General features: G+C 37.2%; 1 protein-coding gene across 2 annotated transcripts in view; it reads left to right on the forward strand.

The window, feature by feature from the left end:
- alk (ALK receptor tyrosine kinase) overlaps window positions 1–15,455 on the forward strand; it is a 399,864-nt gene that overhangs the window by 135,424 nt on the left and 248,985 nt on the right. The gene's annotated exons all lie outside the window — the stretch shown is intronic.

The following is a 15,455-nucleotide window of genomic DNA, read 5'->3' on the forward strand; positions in this document are numbered from 1 at the left end:
TTGGTAGACTGAACTTACAGCTTGTTGTGACAGGAGATTGTCGCTTATAGGGATGTATTTAACTCATGCACTCAGAGCCCTTAAACAAAATTTCTGTACCAGCGTTCATGATTACTTACCTCCTATCCCACTTTGGTGCCCATTGTACAGAACTTGATTGCACCATGATTCCCTAAACTGTACATCAGGATGAGAGGGACACCATCATTGAGTCTTTAGCCTTTGGAAAATTACCTTTTGACACATAGAGGTTTCATAGCCCTCTGATCCTTACTGGGTTTCTGACAGTTACCTTGGAGACCAGTCAGTCTATTTGCTAGATTTGCCCATAAATGATCTAGCCTGTCATGAAAAAAGCATAATTTGAGGACCTAATGTCCCACGCTTCTGCCACTCAATCACGGAGATAAAATGACTCCCACGCTCACTTTGCAACATTCTCAGTTTCCAATTAAATCATTTTGCTGAATGCATAGAAAATATGTTCACAAGCCAGGCTCATTGAAAAAAAAACATGCCTGTGTTGACTTTTCTGCAAAAAAAAAAAAAAAAAAGATATTACGTTGCTTCTTGCATGTTTTGCGACACTTTTAAAGTCTGGTGAGTGGCACTAAAACGTTAATGAAAAAAACGCTCTCTCGCGTTTGAAAATTGCATACCACTTACACTAAACTCTACCATAAACCTAACCAATAATGTTAAAAAAAGCAAGCATGAGATATCATGCTTTTATAGCTTGCTTCTATAAGTCTTTAAAGGTGCTGTATTTCCTTAGATTGATGAAAAGGCATTGCGGTAGACCGCCATTCAACTCTGCGGTTGAACGTTAGACAGTCTCCTGCTCTTTTCTCTTACTGCCAACACCTTCAGTATCGATCGCCTCAGGCGTTACCCTTGGAAAAGGGTATTGTAGAGCTTCTCTTCTCTGTGATGTGGCCTCAGAAGAGTCATCGTAACTACGTTTATGGTGTTTGACAGTAACTGCACCATTAAAAGTGCTAGTATGCAACTCACTGTCACTTCCTTCAACCCTTCTCTGGATGGCATACAGTATTCCTCCACCTCTGTCTGTCTTCTTTTGTTCATGCTGAGATAAAAAAACACACTTTTCTGCAGTGGTGAAGGTGCTATTACATCTCCAAGAAGTTTGACTGACACGTTGGTTGACCTTTGACCTCAACACATATGAGATCATAAACAAGGCCGTCTGCTTTGCCTGAAGAGGCCGTCTTGTACTCCCCGAGTCTGGTCTGGGTGATTTGTGTCAGCTCGCGGTGATGAAGGCGTCTCTGGTGAGAAGATAGGGCAAGATTGCCTTGGCAGGGTTTCAATTAATATCTGTCCATTGCATCCCTGCAGATTTGGCAGCTAGATGAGCAGGAGAGTTTTTCAGGATGCAGACATCAACTGATAAAATGGGCGGAAGTGTTTAGGGAATGAAAGAATTAACACAATGTTTCCATGCTGTTGCGGACCATTCAGACTTTAACGGAGATTAAATAGAATTTAATGTTTTTAGCTTGAAACTGCATGAAGTCCTTCACGGATTTGTACATGGTAAAGTGAAATGCTTTCACTACCATGTCTGTCACAAAGAGCAAATGACTTGTGACTCTTGAAATGTGATTTGTCATGATTAGAGAGAATTTACCAAGTTACAGCAATGCTGGACACATAACAACATTCACAAGTAATATACTGTATATTTATTTTATATGGCTTTTATTTCTCCTAGAGACTTTTGCTTTGTTATTATTCCCTGAAGGAGTTTTATTGGATAGCAGCTTGATTAAAACATTAATATTAATAAATACATAAATAATTGCAGCTTCAAAATTTCCATTTGGCGGTCTGGACTGTAAGTAGTATATGTCGTAGAACCAAATGTCCAAGTTTGTTTACAACAGACCTAATTAGTCATAAATTCACAAACTGGTGGTAACATTTTATTTTGATGGTCCCTTTTGAACATTCTATTGACTATAAGAAACTTTGCAACTACATGTCACCTAACTCTCATTAGAGTATTAGTAGACTGTCTGCTTAATATCTGCTAACAACTCTTTATTGTGATGGTCCTCTAACAGACAGTCTACTGACTATAAGTAACGATGCACCTACATGTCAACTTACTCTACTAACACTCCAATGACTGTTAGTAGACATGTAGATGCAACATTACTTATAGTCAACACAATGTGTTAAAGGGACCATCAAAATAGAGTGAAACCAAACTGGCAATTCCTGAGGGAACCTGCCAAAAATCTAGGGGTTTTGGGCTACAACCTGAACAGCTAAATACTTGTTATATATGTCTACAACAGTCTCATTTATTTCTTATTTAATATTTCTTAAGGGAATTTAGGAGACAAAGATCATGCTTGAATGAAATGTAACTGACAACTCTATCTGAGATAAAGTTGAAAACTACATGAAACATGAAGCAGTGAGCTATTATCAAGCATCGTATGAGCAGTAAAAAGTTATTTTATCATAAAAAAAAACTTTGATTATTCATTTGAGTTGGTTTAACAAACTCTCATCTCTATCATGTTCAACATTTATCTCATTCTCGTTCAAAAGAAAGATCAAGCATCCACTTCTTATTCAATCAAGCCATGCTGACCTCATGAAAAGGCTGTTCTTTTTAATATTCCATATAATACAACTCATGCTAATGCCTGAGCATTGTGTGTTGTAAGTTTCTCCAACAAATAGATGTATTTGCGGGATGTTCTGTATAATAGTCGTGCTTTCCCTAGTGCTGCTAATGGCCACTTGAGAGCTAAAGCCTGTCTGGCTGCCTGTCAAAGGTGCAGATATAAGATTTAGACCTCTTACAGGAAATCTGTGCACAAATGACATTTCTTCTCAGACATGTTGAATCTGAAGCCTCAGGCAAATGGACCAGCCAATTAGTGGTTGGTCTAGTGAGTATGCAATATACCATGTGCTTAATGGTTTCACATGACATGTTTTCGGTAGCAGTGGTGGCTCCAGGATTTTTTTTCTTGAGGGTGCTAAAGGGGAGCTTAACAGTTCAAAGGGGGTGCTAAGAATAAACAATCCCTAATGAAAAAAAAAAAAATATATATATATATACTTTATTGTATTTGAAATATATTCTCTTTTCAATAGTACATTGCAAATATACTAACAAAAATGGTACTATCTTTAAATATATTAAAAGTATATTAGCATCATGCTTTTACCTATTTTCACAATACAACTTAACACACTTTAAAATAATTGTACTTTAGTATATTTTCTAAAAAAAACAATATTTTAGGAAAATATACTTGAAGTGAAACTTTTGTTTATTTGCACTTTACTTAAAATATATATTTTTGGTATATTTTTAACTGTGTGATGAAAATGATCATTGTAACAATGCATTGAAGTACACTTTCAAAATACATTATAGTATACAATAGTATATTGTACAAAGTATAGCTAAGTAATATTTGTTTGTGCATTTGTTATTGAAGTTTGCAATTTGTAGTATTTGGAATTTAAGCCAAAGGTATTACAGAGCATAGCCTATTACTCAAATATAATATACTTATGGTACACGAAGGCACTCGTAATGAATTTGTAATGTACTTGTAACACAAATAAAGTACACTTTAATATCACTAATCAAGCATGTAATTACTCCCTACACAAGCATTTACTATAACTTGTCGACTTGCAGTCCCATAGACATATATAGCCTATAGGCGTAGCAACGTATTATGTCCATGTCCATGTCCATATATTATAACAGATAGTGAGGGCTTTAAAACTGCAGTAAGCTAAATTAAGGAACGCGCTTATGATTTTAAAGCGCGAACAAAATGGAAAATAGCGCGGGTTTCGAGACGTGTTTACAAAAGTTGAACTTTTGACTTGACACGGCATTTTAAAACATGGCGCGAGAAACTGAAAAAGCAGAAGAGATGCAATAAGATGCAATTAGATCTAAAACAACCTTTTTCTCTTTATTTTTTCATCACCAGGCCAACAAGGGTGAACAAAGTGCAAGAATTTATATTATAATCTATATTATTTGACATTTATAACGTGAGTGAATCTTCAAAAAGATCAGGTAGCCTACGTTAGATACTCACCAATAGCAGATTACAAGAGGACAATTTATCTTCTGAACTATTCCGAGATGTATCAGAAGTCCGCAGTCTTTTTCTTCATATTCAACAGATTTTTGTTAGTGAATGATTGCACATTATGGTATGAGTTATGGTTATAAATTAAAACATTTTACTCATATTTTAAATGTTCAGTCACTGTACATTACAAATGTCCCTTAGGCTTCCATTGTAAGTGTTTTATTGAACATGCATTTTTACAGACTGAAGGACGAAAGACTGTGGCATTCACAGCATGTGTGTCATGAGGTTGACAGAGCTTGAACATAAAATCAAACCTTACAGTCAATGATTCATCACAGTATTTTCCCCCAAAGTAAACTGTAATCATTCATCAAAATGTAATTTGCCTCTTGCTCTGAAATGACTTTCTTTTTGCGCTGCCATCACCCCACATGCTACTGGATGATGTTAACCAATAGATAGACAGTTATTTTGTTATTGTTTTAGCAAACTCACATACAGCCTGGCTTCATTCTGGCGTGGAACGCCCACTGTTTTGCAATTCAAATGAATCCTACTCTACATTTGTACTCATTGACTATTGGTTACACTTGAAATAACACATGTGAGTGGAGTAAAAAGGGTTGCAAATGCTGTTCACATTGACATTAAGTTGTGTTTGACTCTTATGTCTTTTAAGAGTCACCATAGTGAATGATAAAAAGTTCTAGGGTTCAACCGTAATTTTGTGTATGACTTTGTTTAAAAACATTTTTTGATGAAAATTACAGCAGATGTGCAGGTAGGTTACTGAAGGTTGAAAGGCATGATTTATAAGGCGCTGTTGTACAACAAGAAAGAAAGAGACAGGCAGAAAAAGAGAGAGAGGTCAAAGCTGCAGTTGAGATTTATAGAGAGTCGTTTCACTTTTTAAAAGCCAGGCCTGTATTACATTAACTTCCCGATTATGGCGGGAGCAGGGAGGCGTAGCTCTAAATCACATCCACTTTCATACAGTGAGGGTATTTTATTGATAGATTATGTTTGTGTCAGTATTCTGAACGCCAAATACACCGCCCCATCTCACTGATACTAAGGCTGAAAAATGGCAGGTTTGATCCTTAGGGCAGGTAATATCTGTTGGTTTTAGAGTAAAAGAGTTTGAGGTAGGTACGTACAATCACCTGTTAAGATGGCCAACATCTTGAATAGTTTATCTGGTTCTGTTAAATAGTGGTTCTCAACTGGTGAGCCATGATCCAACTGTTCTAAGAGTACATTTGACAATGCATGCTTTTTAAAGGGGTTATATGTAAGAAGTTCTGTATATTAATCGCTTTTTTATTGCCAATGTGTGAACAGCTTGTAATGGAGCTTAAAAAAAAAAACGAGACCTTCCCCGACTTCCTAGGTTGTCAATGGAAGCCTGTAGACTGTGTGAAGGCTGGTTTTGCCGGGAAAACCCAAAGGATGTGAAGGTTACGCACTCTCCCGAGAGTCTCTCTTCTGTTCACTGACACATGAAATGAATGCTTAATAAAATGTTCAGGATAATGCCGAAAGAGCCACTCTGTACTGTAATGTCAATGTGTCATGCAAAGAAAAGGGATTCATTCAAAATTCTAACTATAGTCTCACATAGTCAGATCTGTAAAATCTACAGTCTCAAATATACTTCAAACTATCATATCATATCATTTGAATGATCTAGTCTGTCGACATGATGCCGGTGAATTTGAATTGCAAACATATCCACATCTCTATGATCAGATGCTTTATTAACTGCTGTTTTCTCACTGCTTTCATTTTTGTTACTGAACAAAAGTTCCTGAATGCTAATGGCGCAATAATGCACCACTGGTGTAATAATGTAAGCGTGTGTTGGACTTGAAGCGGAGCAGCGCAAGGAGGGGGACGTTTTAAGCTATGGAACTTTTAGGATATTTTAATGGTACAAAGACCTGAAGCAGATCCAATGCCCTAAAATGAAAGTTTTTTTCTTTTTTCTTGCTGAATAAAAACATAAAAGTTACATTTAAAGCTGCCGTCGGCAAATTTTTTTTGATCATATTCCATGAAATCGACACTATAATCCGACAGAACAACATAAATAAGGTGGTTTTAGAATAAAACAGAGCTTCTAACTCCACCTGGAGCGTGTTATTTGTTTTGCAAAAATCCACCGCTCCCGGATCATCGGGTCCAATCAGCGCAGGGGGGTGTGAGATCTGACTGTCAATCACAGGTCGTGCACACGCCGCAGATCCCCCCTCCCTCGCGCACGTTACAATATCACATGCACACGACACGCCTGAAGTTCGCAGGTGTGTAGTGTTGGATTGTACGAAGCGTGATGGCGGAGAGAAAATCTACTAACAAGCTTCCAATTCCTCGGTTATTGCTATCTATGGATAGATTAGCCAGGGCAGCCTACCTCCGAGTACATGGTGTTGATCGATGCTGAAGAGACGGACGCGTTCACAGAAAATCTGGTGCACAAGCAGAGAAGAGCACGACCTCGATGGGAGGGTGCTCGCTGGTAGTGGGGGAGGGGCATGAGAGTTGTAAACATTCAAAATTTTGGCTAAGTCGACCCAATCTTCCAGACTTGCCGACTGCAGCTTTAAGAATGTAAGGCTTGATGAGACACGATAAGGCTTTTTAAATGTTTGGCTCCTCTGCTGTTTTCTACCCAAATGCACGTAACATCATTTCATGCGAAAATTATTAATAATAATTAATAAAATTCATTAATAATGCACATTAAATGCATCAAAATAAGTTTAAAAAACTCTGACATTTAACTTTTGAGCTCATATGCAACACAATTTTGAATGATTACTTCCACAGTCTTTTAAATAACTCTAAAGGGAAGGGAATAAAACAAAACATTGGTCTAATTGAAATGTTGTGAAAACTGAAATATTTACAAGACATGAATTCCCAGTGTTACTAATTTGCATTTAGATAAGAAATTACTTTGCCATATCCAAATGCGCTCAATCATAAAATGCATTAAATACCAGGCCCTCATATTTTCATTAATTCATTTTAGATGCCCCTCATTAAAAATACAGTTTTGCTTTTCAGTACAAGCAGTAACATCTGCAGGAGTGCAGGGAGTGTATACGATGTTAGCCTCACTATGTTAGTTCTCCCAGCCATATGATCGTATATTACAGTAGTAAAAGTGCTGCATTATTGCTGCTGTCTTTTACCCATTCAAAGGTAAATAAACCATTCTCATTCCAGATGGTTGGCTTCATTGGCTAGATCTGGCTATATTTTGATAGATTTTTAATTTTTTTTACTGATGAAATAACCAATTACTTTAATGGATAGTGTTGTTTTGGACACACCTCCAAAGACTGTGTCCTGAATTATACTGTACCCATAGCAATTCCTTTAATTATTATAAACTGTAGTTCGGAGCTGTACAGTAATGATGTGAAATGGACAGGTCAGGTTACATGTAAATGAGAGAGGGGGAATCTTCATGTAACTATTTATGGCTAGTCTCTCGCCAATAAAATGATTAACATGACAAAAATTATGCACTAAGGGGATGGCACATCTTACCCACAGGCACAACCCTATGTGATTGTCTGTCTATTTTCCCACTTCCCCCTAAGTGTTGTAACACAGAGCACCATTACATATTGTTTTTCAATCATAATTTAATGTGTCTGAGTGGTATTTTTCAGCATACTCAAAGCATGAGAAATATTTGTAGCATATGGTACTAGAGTGAGCCACTAGGGATACCTGTCTAAATTAGGTATTGGATTTCAATATCACCATGATAGATAAAGTTTGGGATCCATCCTAAATACGCATAATGGTTTCATTGATCTAAAGTGCATGCTAATTGTCATATTTCTCTTCTTTTTCAGGGTGGTCATGCAACATAGATGCCAATACTCCATCATCGCCATTTCATCACCATTGTCGTGCACCACTTTCAACATCATCATCATCATCATCATCATCATCATAATCATCATCATCATCATCATTATCATCTATGTACATATTCAACATCATCCCCCTTAAGAGTTATTCACACCACATTGCCAGCTTCATCATTATAGCCAGAGATTATCTACACTGTGGAGTCATTAAGCTGTCAGACCTATTGAGTATCTGAATGATGAGGTAGATGTTTTTGATCTTCACCGCTCTAATGCCTGTTGGGTAGACTACTGGAGTGGAACATTAGGACAGATGTTCTGAAAATGAATTGATGGCCATGCTTAGCTTATTTGCACAAAATCTAAACCACTTCACTTTGTGAATGATTTTGCCTCATTAGCTTTGCTGATCAATGGTGTGTCCATGCCTTCAATGACTTCCTCAACGTCAGAGGCAATGGAGATGAACGGCTGCTTGCGGAACAGCCATTTTGGACAATTTACGCGATTGTTTGCATTATCAAGCTTTCCAGCTAAATCGAATCTCAAATGTGGGTCAATATCATTGCTTCATTTTACTATGGGGGTGCAATAGAACAATTTGTGGTGAAAACACAAGTTAACAACAGATTTTTCTGTGGATTAATTGGTCGTGTTGTCAACTTTTGTTTGATTCGCAAAAATTCTTGTTTCTTGTGGGGACAACTGCATTAGTCGCATGAAGTCTGAGTCATCATTTATGACACGTTTTCTTGTAAATGTCAAAATGATCATTGATTAAATTATCAATTAAATAAGCCTCCTTGTTTTATACCCAAATGCATTATTTTTGCAGACTACATTACTGTATACCACATACCATATTTGTGCTCTGTGGCAGTTTTACAATAGTGCACGTTTTGTAAACTAAAGTAACAGGATATGGTTTCAGGTTTACATCACATTACCAGCTCCAGATACAGTAAATGTGCTCGTAGCTCACCTGATACACCGTTGCATTTGTGATGTGGAGTCCCGTGAAACACAAGTCGTGATACAAGAGTTCAAAGACTTGTAGAAGCAAGGTAAAATAGCATGGTTACCACAGCAAATGCATTTTTATCAAATGTACGCATTTGTTAACACTGTCGGTTAGGTTTAGTGTAGGAGGAACATTACTTTCAAACTCAATACTTTCAAAAAGTATTAAACTATTTGTGGCACTCACCGAACATTTCATTTCAGAACTGCCGTGATACGTACAAAAGCCAGTGTAATAAAACTTTGTTAGATTCATGATAAAACTGAATGCACTTTTAGCACTACTCACTGGAAACTGTTGCGAAACATACAAGAAGTAATTTCATTTTGCAGAAATGCCGCCACCCGCACGTTTTTTCAATGAGCCTGTGTTGATTATGGAAGAACCTTCTGGGATTCACAGCATAAAATATTGGAAATCTTGGCTCATGAGTTCAAAGGTTCAAGGCCAGCCTTTGAATTTGTTGCTGCTGTCAAAAAGTCTTCAAGCACTATTACTATCACAGAAAGCAATAACATCGCTGTCACACATAAATCATTCCCACACCTCAACCAGCTTAGTGTAGATTTCCCTGGCTAGGCTTCCAAAGACTGCAGGCATATTGTAGTGTGAATACTGTTTTGTGTCTTGGATGGATAGATGGATGATTGGATTGAGAGAGAAAACATTGACGGTACCGTTTCCCTCTTCATAGGTAGACCAGGGGTCTTATTTATAAAACATGCGTACGCACAGATTTAAACGTAGATTGTGCATACACATACACCATTCCTTATGCCAGAGAGTCAGAGTAGTGCAGGTGTTTGGAAATCAAAGCAATTCTTGCCGCTCGCCATTCTCAAGTGAAGGATTTGGACGTTGACTGATGCGCTGTTATATGTTAATGACATTAATTAGGAGGCATTTAAAAAGCGGAGATAGGAAACCATTCAGCCATGCACAATTTCTAGATCATTTGTGATGTATAAATTTCAGGTGTATGCAGTGCTTGTGCACATTTGAAAAATGATCGTATTGTAGGACGGTTTCTATACAACATTTTATAAATGAGGCCCCAGAAGTCTGTGACAGTGATAGACCACATTTAATGATGGGTAAAGTTGACCATACTGTCCTACATTAGGGAAGTTGACATTTGTGACCAACTTAGCATAGCAGTAGGTTAAAATTATAATTAATCATTAATAAAAAATTAAAATATTATATATTAATCATTATCAAAAAATAATCAAACAATGTCAGGTTACTGACACAATTTAATTCCTAGAAACTGAAACACAAGAAATAACCCTTGTGTTCTGTTTGGTGTCGGGGAGACCAACTGTAAGGTGATTTTAATATCTCTACAAACATGTTTCACATCGAAGAATCAGGTATCAACCTGATTCTTCGATGTGAAATATGTTTGTAGAGATATTCATCTTCATGACCTTTCCTAATCTCATGATAACTGATTATAAACAAAACACACAGCCCATGCCAACTTTCCTCCATGAAAATTGTTGCATAACCTGTTTGCTGTCTCAGTGACCCCATATGTATTATAGGACAATGTGCTTTTGATGGGGTCAAACAGAACCTAAACAGCAAAAAAAAAAAAAAAAAAAAAAAGCCAGTCAGATTTCTGAAAAAAGCATGCCAACTATGTAGAAAAACAGAGGTATAAAACTTACATTATATAGCTTCTGATTATTTAAGTATTGTGGGTGCTTAGGGTTCATTGTCTACAATAGGTGAATAAATTAATTAATTAATTAAATAATGTTTATGAGTATCCTGTAAAGATTTCAGGCCTTATTTCCATCATTTGTGTGAAGCCAACCAATCAGATTGTACAGAACTGAGAAAGTGTCCTCCAGTTTAGAGTGCAATATTCATCAGACACTTAAGCTTGTTTTCCGTCTGAGGCTGCAATTCAACTGGCCTTTTATTTACTCCCCAAAGCCAATTTTACTTGCATTTGGCAAAACGGAAATGTTTTATTATGGTTTTATTTTTAGTTATCTACAATAACGTGGTCTTAAAGTAATGCTTTGCGGTTTATTAAATTGAACTGACCCTCAGAATATCTGCATGGTCCGTTCCTTCTGTGGCCCTTTTGTGTTTTTTGCAGTTAATCATAGTGTCTCACAAGTGTGCAGTTAGCTAGTGTATTAGCAATGATCTGGGACCTTATTTCAGAGACTTAAAACAAATGTGACAAGCTTAGCTTTAGGTTGTCTCTTCCAAATGGTTTTGTAACCTTTTACATAAAGCCACTGTATGTGTTCATGTTATTACCATTGAGATTAGCTTGGTAATTAAGCTTGTTTAATTGGATTTCCTGTAGCTTAGCCTGTTCATATGGGAACACTTGAAGCAATGCATTGATCATAGGAAGTGAATTGATAAGGACCGGCTCTCAATTCTCCGACTCCAGTGATCCATAACCCCGTTGATAGGTCTGACTGGAATGAAGGAGTGCATGTCTGTAATCAGGTGCGCACGTAGAGGTTAGGTGACTCTGAATCCACGTGTGCAGAATGCTGAGGAAGTCCAGTCAAGCTCCTGAAAGAAATCAATGCTCCTCTGTGGCAGCATCAGAGTTTAATTCAGCCTCTGACATTTTTCTTTTTCTTCTTTCTTTCTTTCCCTCCCTTGCTTTAGTCTTAGGCTTTGACGGGAATTTAATGACCCGCCAGGAGTGGACGGGTAATCAATTTATAAGAGCCTTAATGTATGTATCCACATCCAATGCTAATTAATACAAACGGAGACAGCTGCTGTAATATCTATTCTGCTGCTATAGGAATGATGGGCGGGGGAAAAAAGTGGGTCATGGGGGTTTGCATGAACTCATTCCGAATTCAAAGGCTCTACTCTAATTTCCCTCTATTTTCCCCTATTTTTCACCTCTCTCCTTCACCACGACAGTCATGTCTGAAGGACAAGAAGGTGTGATTAACATAGCGTTTCAGAATCTGAGATTATGTGTGAAAAACTACAGCTTCACTCAAGCACTCATTCAAAACAGTAAGATTAAAGGACGGGCTCTCTTTTTTAGGGGGAGGGGTGTGTGTGTATGTATATATATATACACTATGAAAATTATATATATATATATCATTATATATATATATATATATATATATATTATATGAAAATGATAACGTCTGAAGATATCAACATTTCCTATTTTGTTTTTTAAGAGGTTAAGCCTTTATTTTACTACTTTACCATAGATGTAAAAGAGGTTGTTAATGTGAATAATAAACTTACTAGGGAAGTCAAGAAAATCCAATCAACTTTTGATATTTGTACTGAATTTTAATTTGTTTCATGCCTGATGGGAAATTATCTGCAGTTCCTTTTTAGAGCAATAAGAACACAACTATTGCTCAGATTGAAGGATACAAGAATCAATCAAAGTGGTATTATTCAATGTGCGGCCTGAAACAGCCGATTCATTAAATAGGCTCAGTGTCTTGGACGTCCTACAAGTCAGTCCATGATGCATGAGCAGGTCAACAATTCATATATAAATAGTTTTCTTTAATTGTTTCAACATTTTATTCATTATTTGGTTATATAGCCTTAGTTATATAACAAGTTAAATTAACTACTTTTATTATACCGTTATGATGCTTTTAGTAGAAAGTTTGAAGTTTAAAGCATCATCCACTTTTGTTGTACGTAACAGAGCAGTTTGGAAATGTTTACTTACATCTCATTCTTTTTTACATGAAAACAATAGGGGGTCAGAAGAATGACATGACTAATAATGGACTTTAATTTTTGGGCAAACTATTGCTTAAGTTTATAGATTGAAGTTGCCTAGTACTTTTTTAAAGACCTCTTAACCACTCTGTCATATCTCCTTGTGCTGTGTGGACTGATATTTGGGAGGATCTTGTGCAACTCCCCCGATGGCCCTCTACAGGTAATTGAATTTATTTCAGGATCACCGCACTGCAAACCAAAAACAAAACCCACGAGAACAGCACTACATCATGTCCTATCAAATAATGTCTTTTACTTCACCCGGTTGTGCTTCTTATCAAGCGTGTGTTGTTTGTTTATTCAGAAAGAAAGAGTGTTGTGGCCAAGCAGGCCTGAGATTGGAGCACTGGTGGATGACGAGGGGTGTGCAGGTGCAGAGTTAAACCTAAGCCTCATTGATCAAATGATGGAGAGCTCATGAGTTCTCAAAGATGGAGGGGTAACCAGCCATGGGCACTTACATAATGAATGGAAAGCATCTTTTTGACCACAGGCAGGACTGGTGCACTTTAAAGAAGGTGTTTGAAGAATACAACACAAATAGGAAATCCTCAACGTGGTGGCTTTATAAAAGCTTTGAGAATAAACCCAGTAGCACTTTATTTGACAGTCCTGTTCCCCATGTACATGTACTTGTACTTATTATATGTACATGTACTTATTATAGTAATTACAATAACTGGGTAAAAGGTGCAAACCCTGAACCTACCCCTAAACCTAACCTTAACCAGTGTAGTTACCTTACAGTATATTACCCAGTACTTTCTTAGGTAAGTACACATTAATGCACATACTGTTAAATAAATGGCAACCATTATTTATTAATTTGTTTACGGATTGATCTGCAAACTAAAGAGTCCACAATGCCATATTGAGTATAATGACAAATGTACTAAGTGAAGATCCAGTTGACTCGTTGCTGTGAACAGACTGAGAGGGCCTTGAGTGTTTGGGAAACCTGTTTGGAAACAATCACTAACATTCAGGGCTCTGGGCTGTAGCCTATGTTTCCCAGTGACAGTCTCATGCACTGAACTCTTCTGCATTTTAATAACTACTCATGAAAGTTGTTTTCTGTTTACTATTGATTCTCTCTTAATGGTCATTAGGAATGATTAAAGAGTATATGTGTGACTGATCTTCTGAGGCCCTATAAAGTGCTGGCTGAAGCACACTGTTCATTACATTCCACAAAGCCTACAATGACCTGTGACAGATCTTAACCAGCCAGCAGTTTTATAGTCCAAAACAGACTCCCTGTACTCCCTCTCTAATTTATCTTCTTATTAATTGGTTCGGAAGGTAGAGAGAATAATCAGGGTCATAGCACAACCAAAGAAATCTGTCCATTTTACTTTTTGGACTGCGATGCCTGGTCCAGATGGAGATATATACAAATACAAATGTTCATAAAGTTTAGAAAGTGTCCCCTGAAATCAAAATTCAAAATACTCTTAGGATGAATATGTTTGCCTTAATGTTATGAATAAGCTGGTGTGTTCCAAAACAGCCTCTCATCACATCTTCTGTCCAATAAAATGCTCTCTAGAATCTGAAGCGTCCCGCCCCCTATGCTATAAACACCATCTGGCCAACGCGACCGTGGCTGTACCTGACTGTATGTTCGGTGGTAAACGCATGCTCAGTGTCAGCTGCTCTTCAGTTCCATCCATTAACTGTCGGAGTTACTAGAGTAACATATACTCCGGGATATTGTTTATTTTGAGTCGGAGTGACTGTCAGGCAACACTCAGACTGAGTGCAAAAACAGTCAGTTATCAGTTTCTTTACAAATTGACATCACCAACTACTGGCCTGGCTTGTATAATACAGCATTTTTATTCGTTTTCATGGATCCGTGTGAACGGGGATCGTTTTGTCAATGCTGTCATCTGTGCACGAAAAATGCAAAGGAAAAACGATTCCGTTTTAAGTAAATTTGTGTTGTGTAAATGTACCCTAAATGTATGTGTTTATATAAATAATGCATATGGTAAAGAAACCTACAGTGGTTCTTGATCCCTAAATTAGCTTAGACAAGCAGTGCTCTATAAACAAATGATCTGTGTCAGCAAAATCTTTGCAGGTGTGTGTAATGAAGGATGTTAGAATAAGCAAACAACTAAAGTAAAACTAATTAAGGTAGATTATTTTGTAAAAGGCAGACGATTTTTTGTAAGCAAACATTATGTACATTAACTACTGCAGTGCAACATTAGAAGCATAATTTAAATCATGGGAAGCATGGCCCTCAAGGTCCAGTTGCATGCAGAGTTTTCAAGCTAATCAAGGTGTTCATCATTACCTGAAAGCAATGCCACTTGAAGGCAAGCCTGCAACCTTAGCCTAAAAAAGCATAACGCCTACTAACACTGCGGTACACAGGGAAGGAGACAAGAGGCCATTTTTTTTATGGATGTCAACGTTGGAGAGGCTTCACTACGCTGAATAAACCGCTTTTGTGAGGAAATAACTTATCATTAAATGAATCAACAGCCCTTGAGCTAATCTTGAAACTATTTGCTGATAAACTTTTGCTTTGGATTGATCTATTCTGTTTCATAAGAGAAGTCACGGACAATTGTGCGACAGGTATGATTCAGTTTACGACACTTCTCATTCATTTCTATGGTATCCTCAAACAGTGACTGACTGTCGCACAACTATGAACGAAAT

The sequence above is a fragment of the Squalius cephalus genome (genome assembly GCF_949319135.1).
Source record: "Squalius cephalus genome assembly, chromosome: 20".
In the NCBI taxonomy this organism is placed as follows: Eukaryota; Metazoa; Chordata; class Actinopteri; order Cypriniformes; family Leuciscidae; genus Squalius; species Squalius cephalus.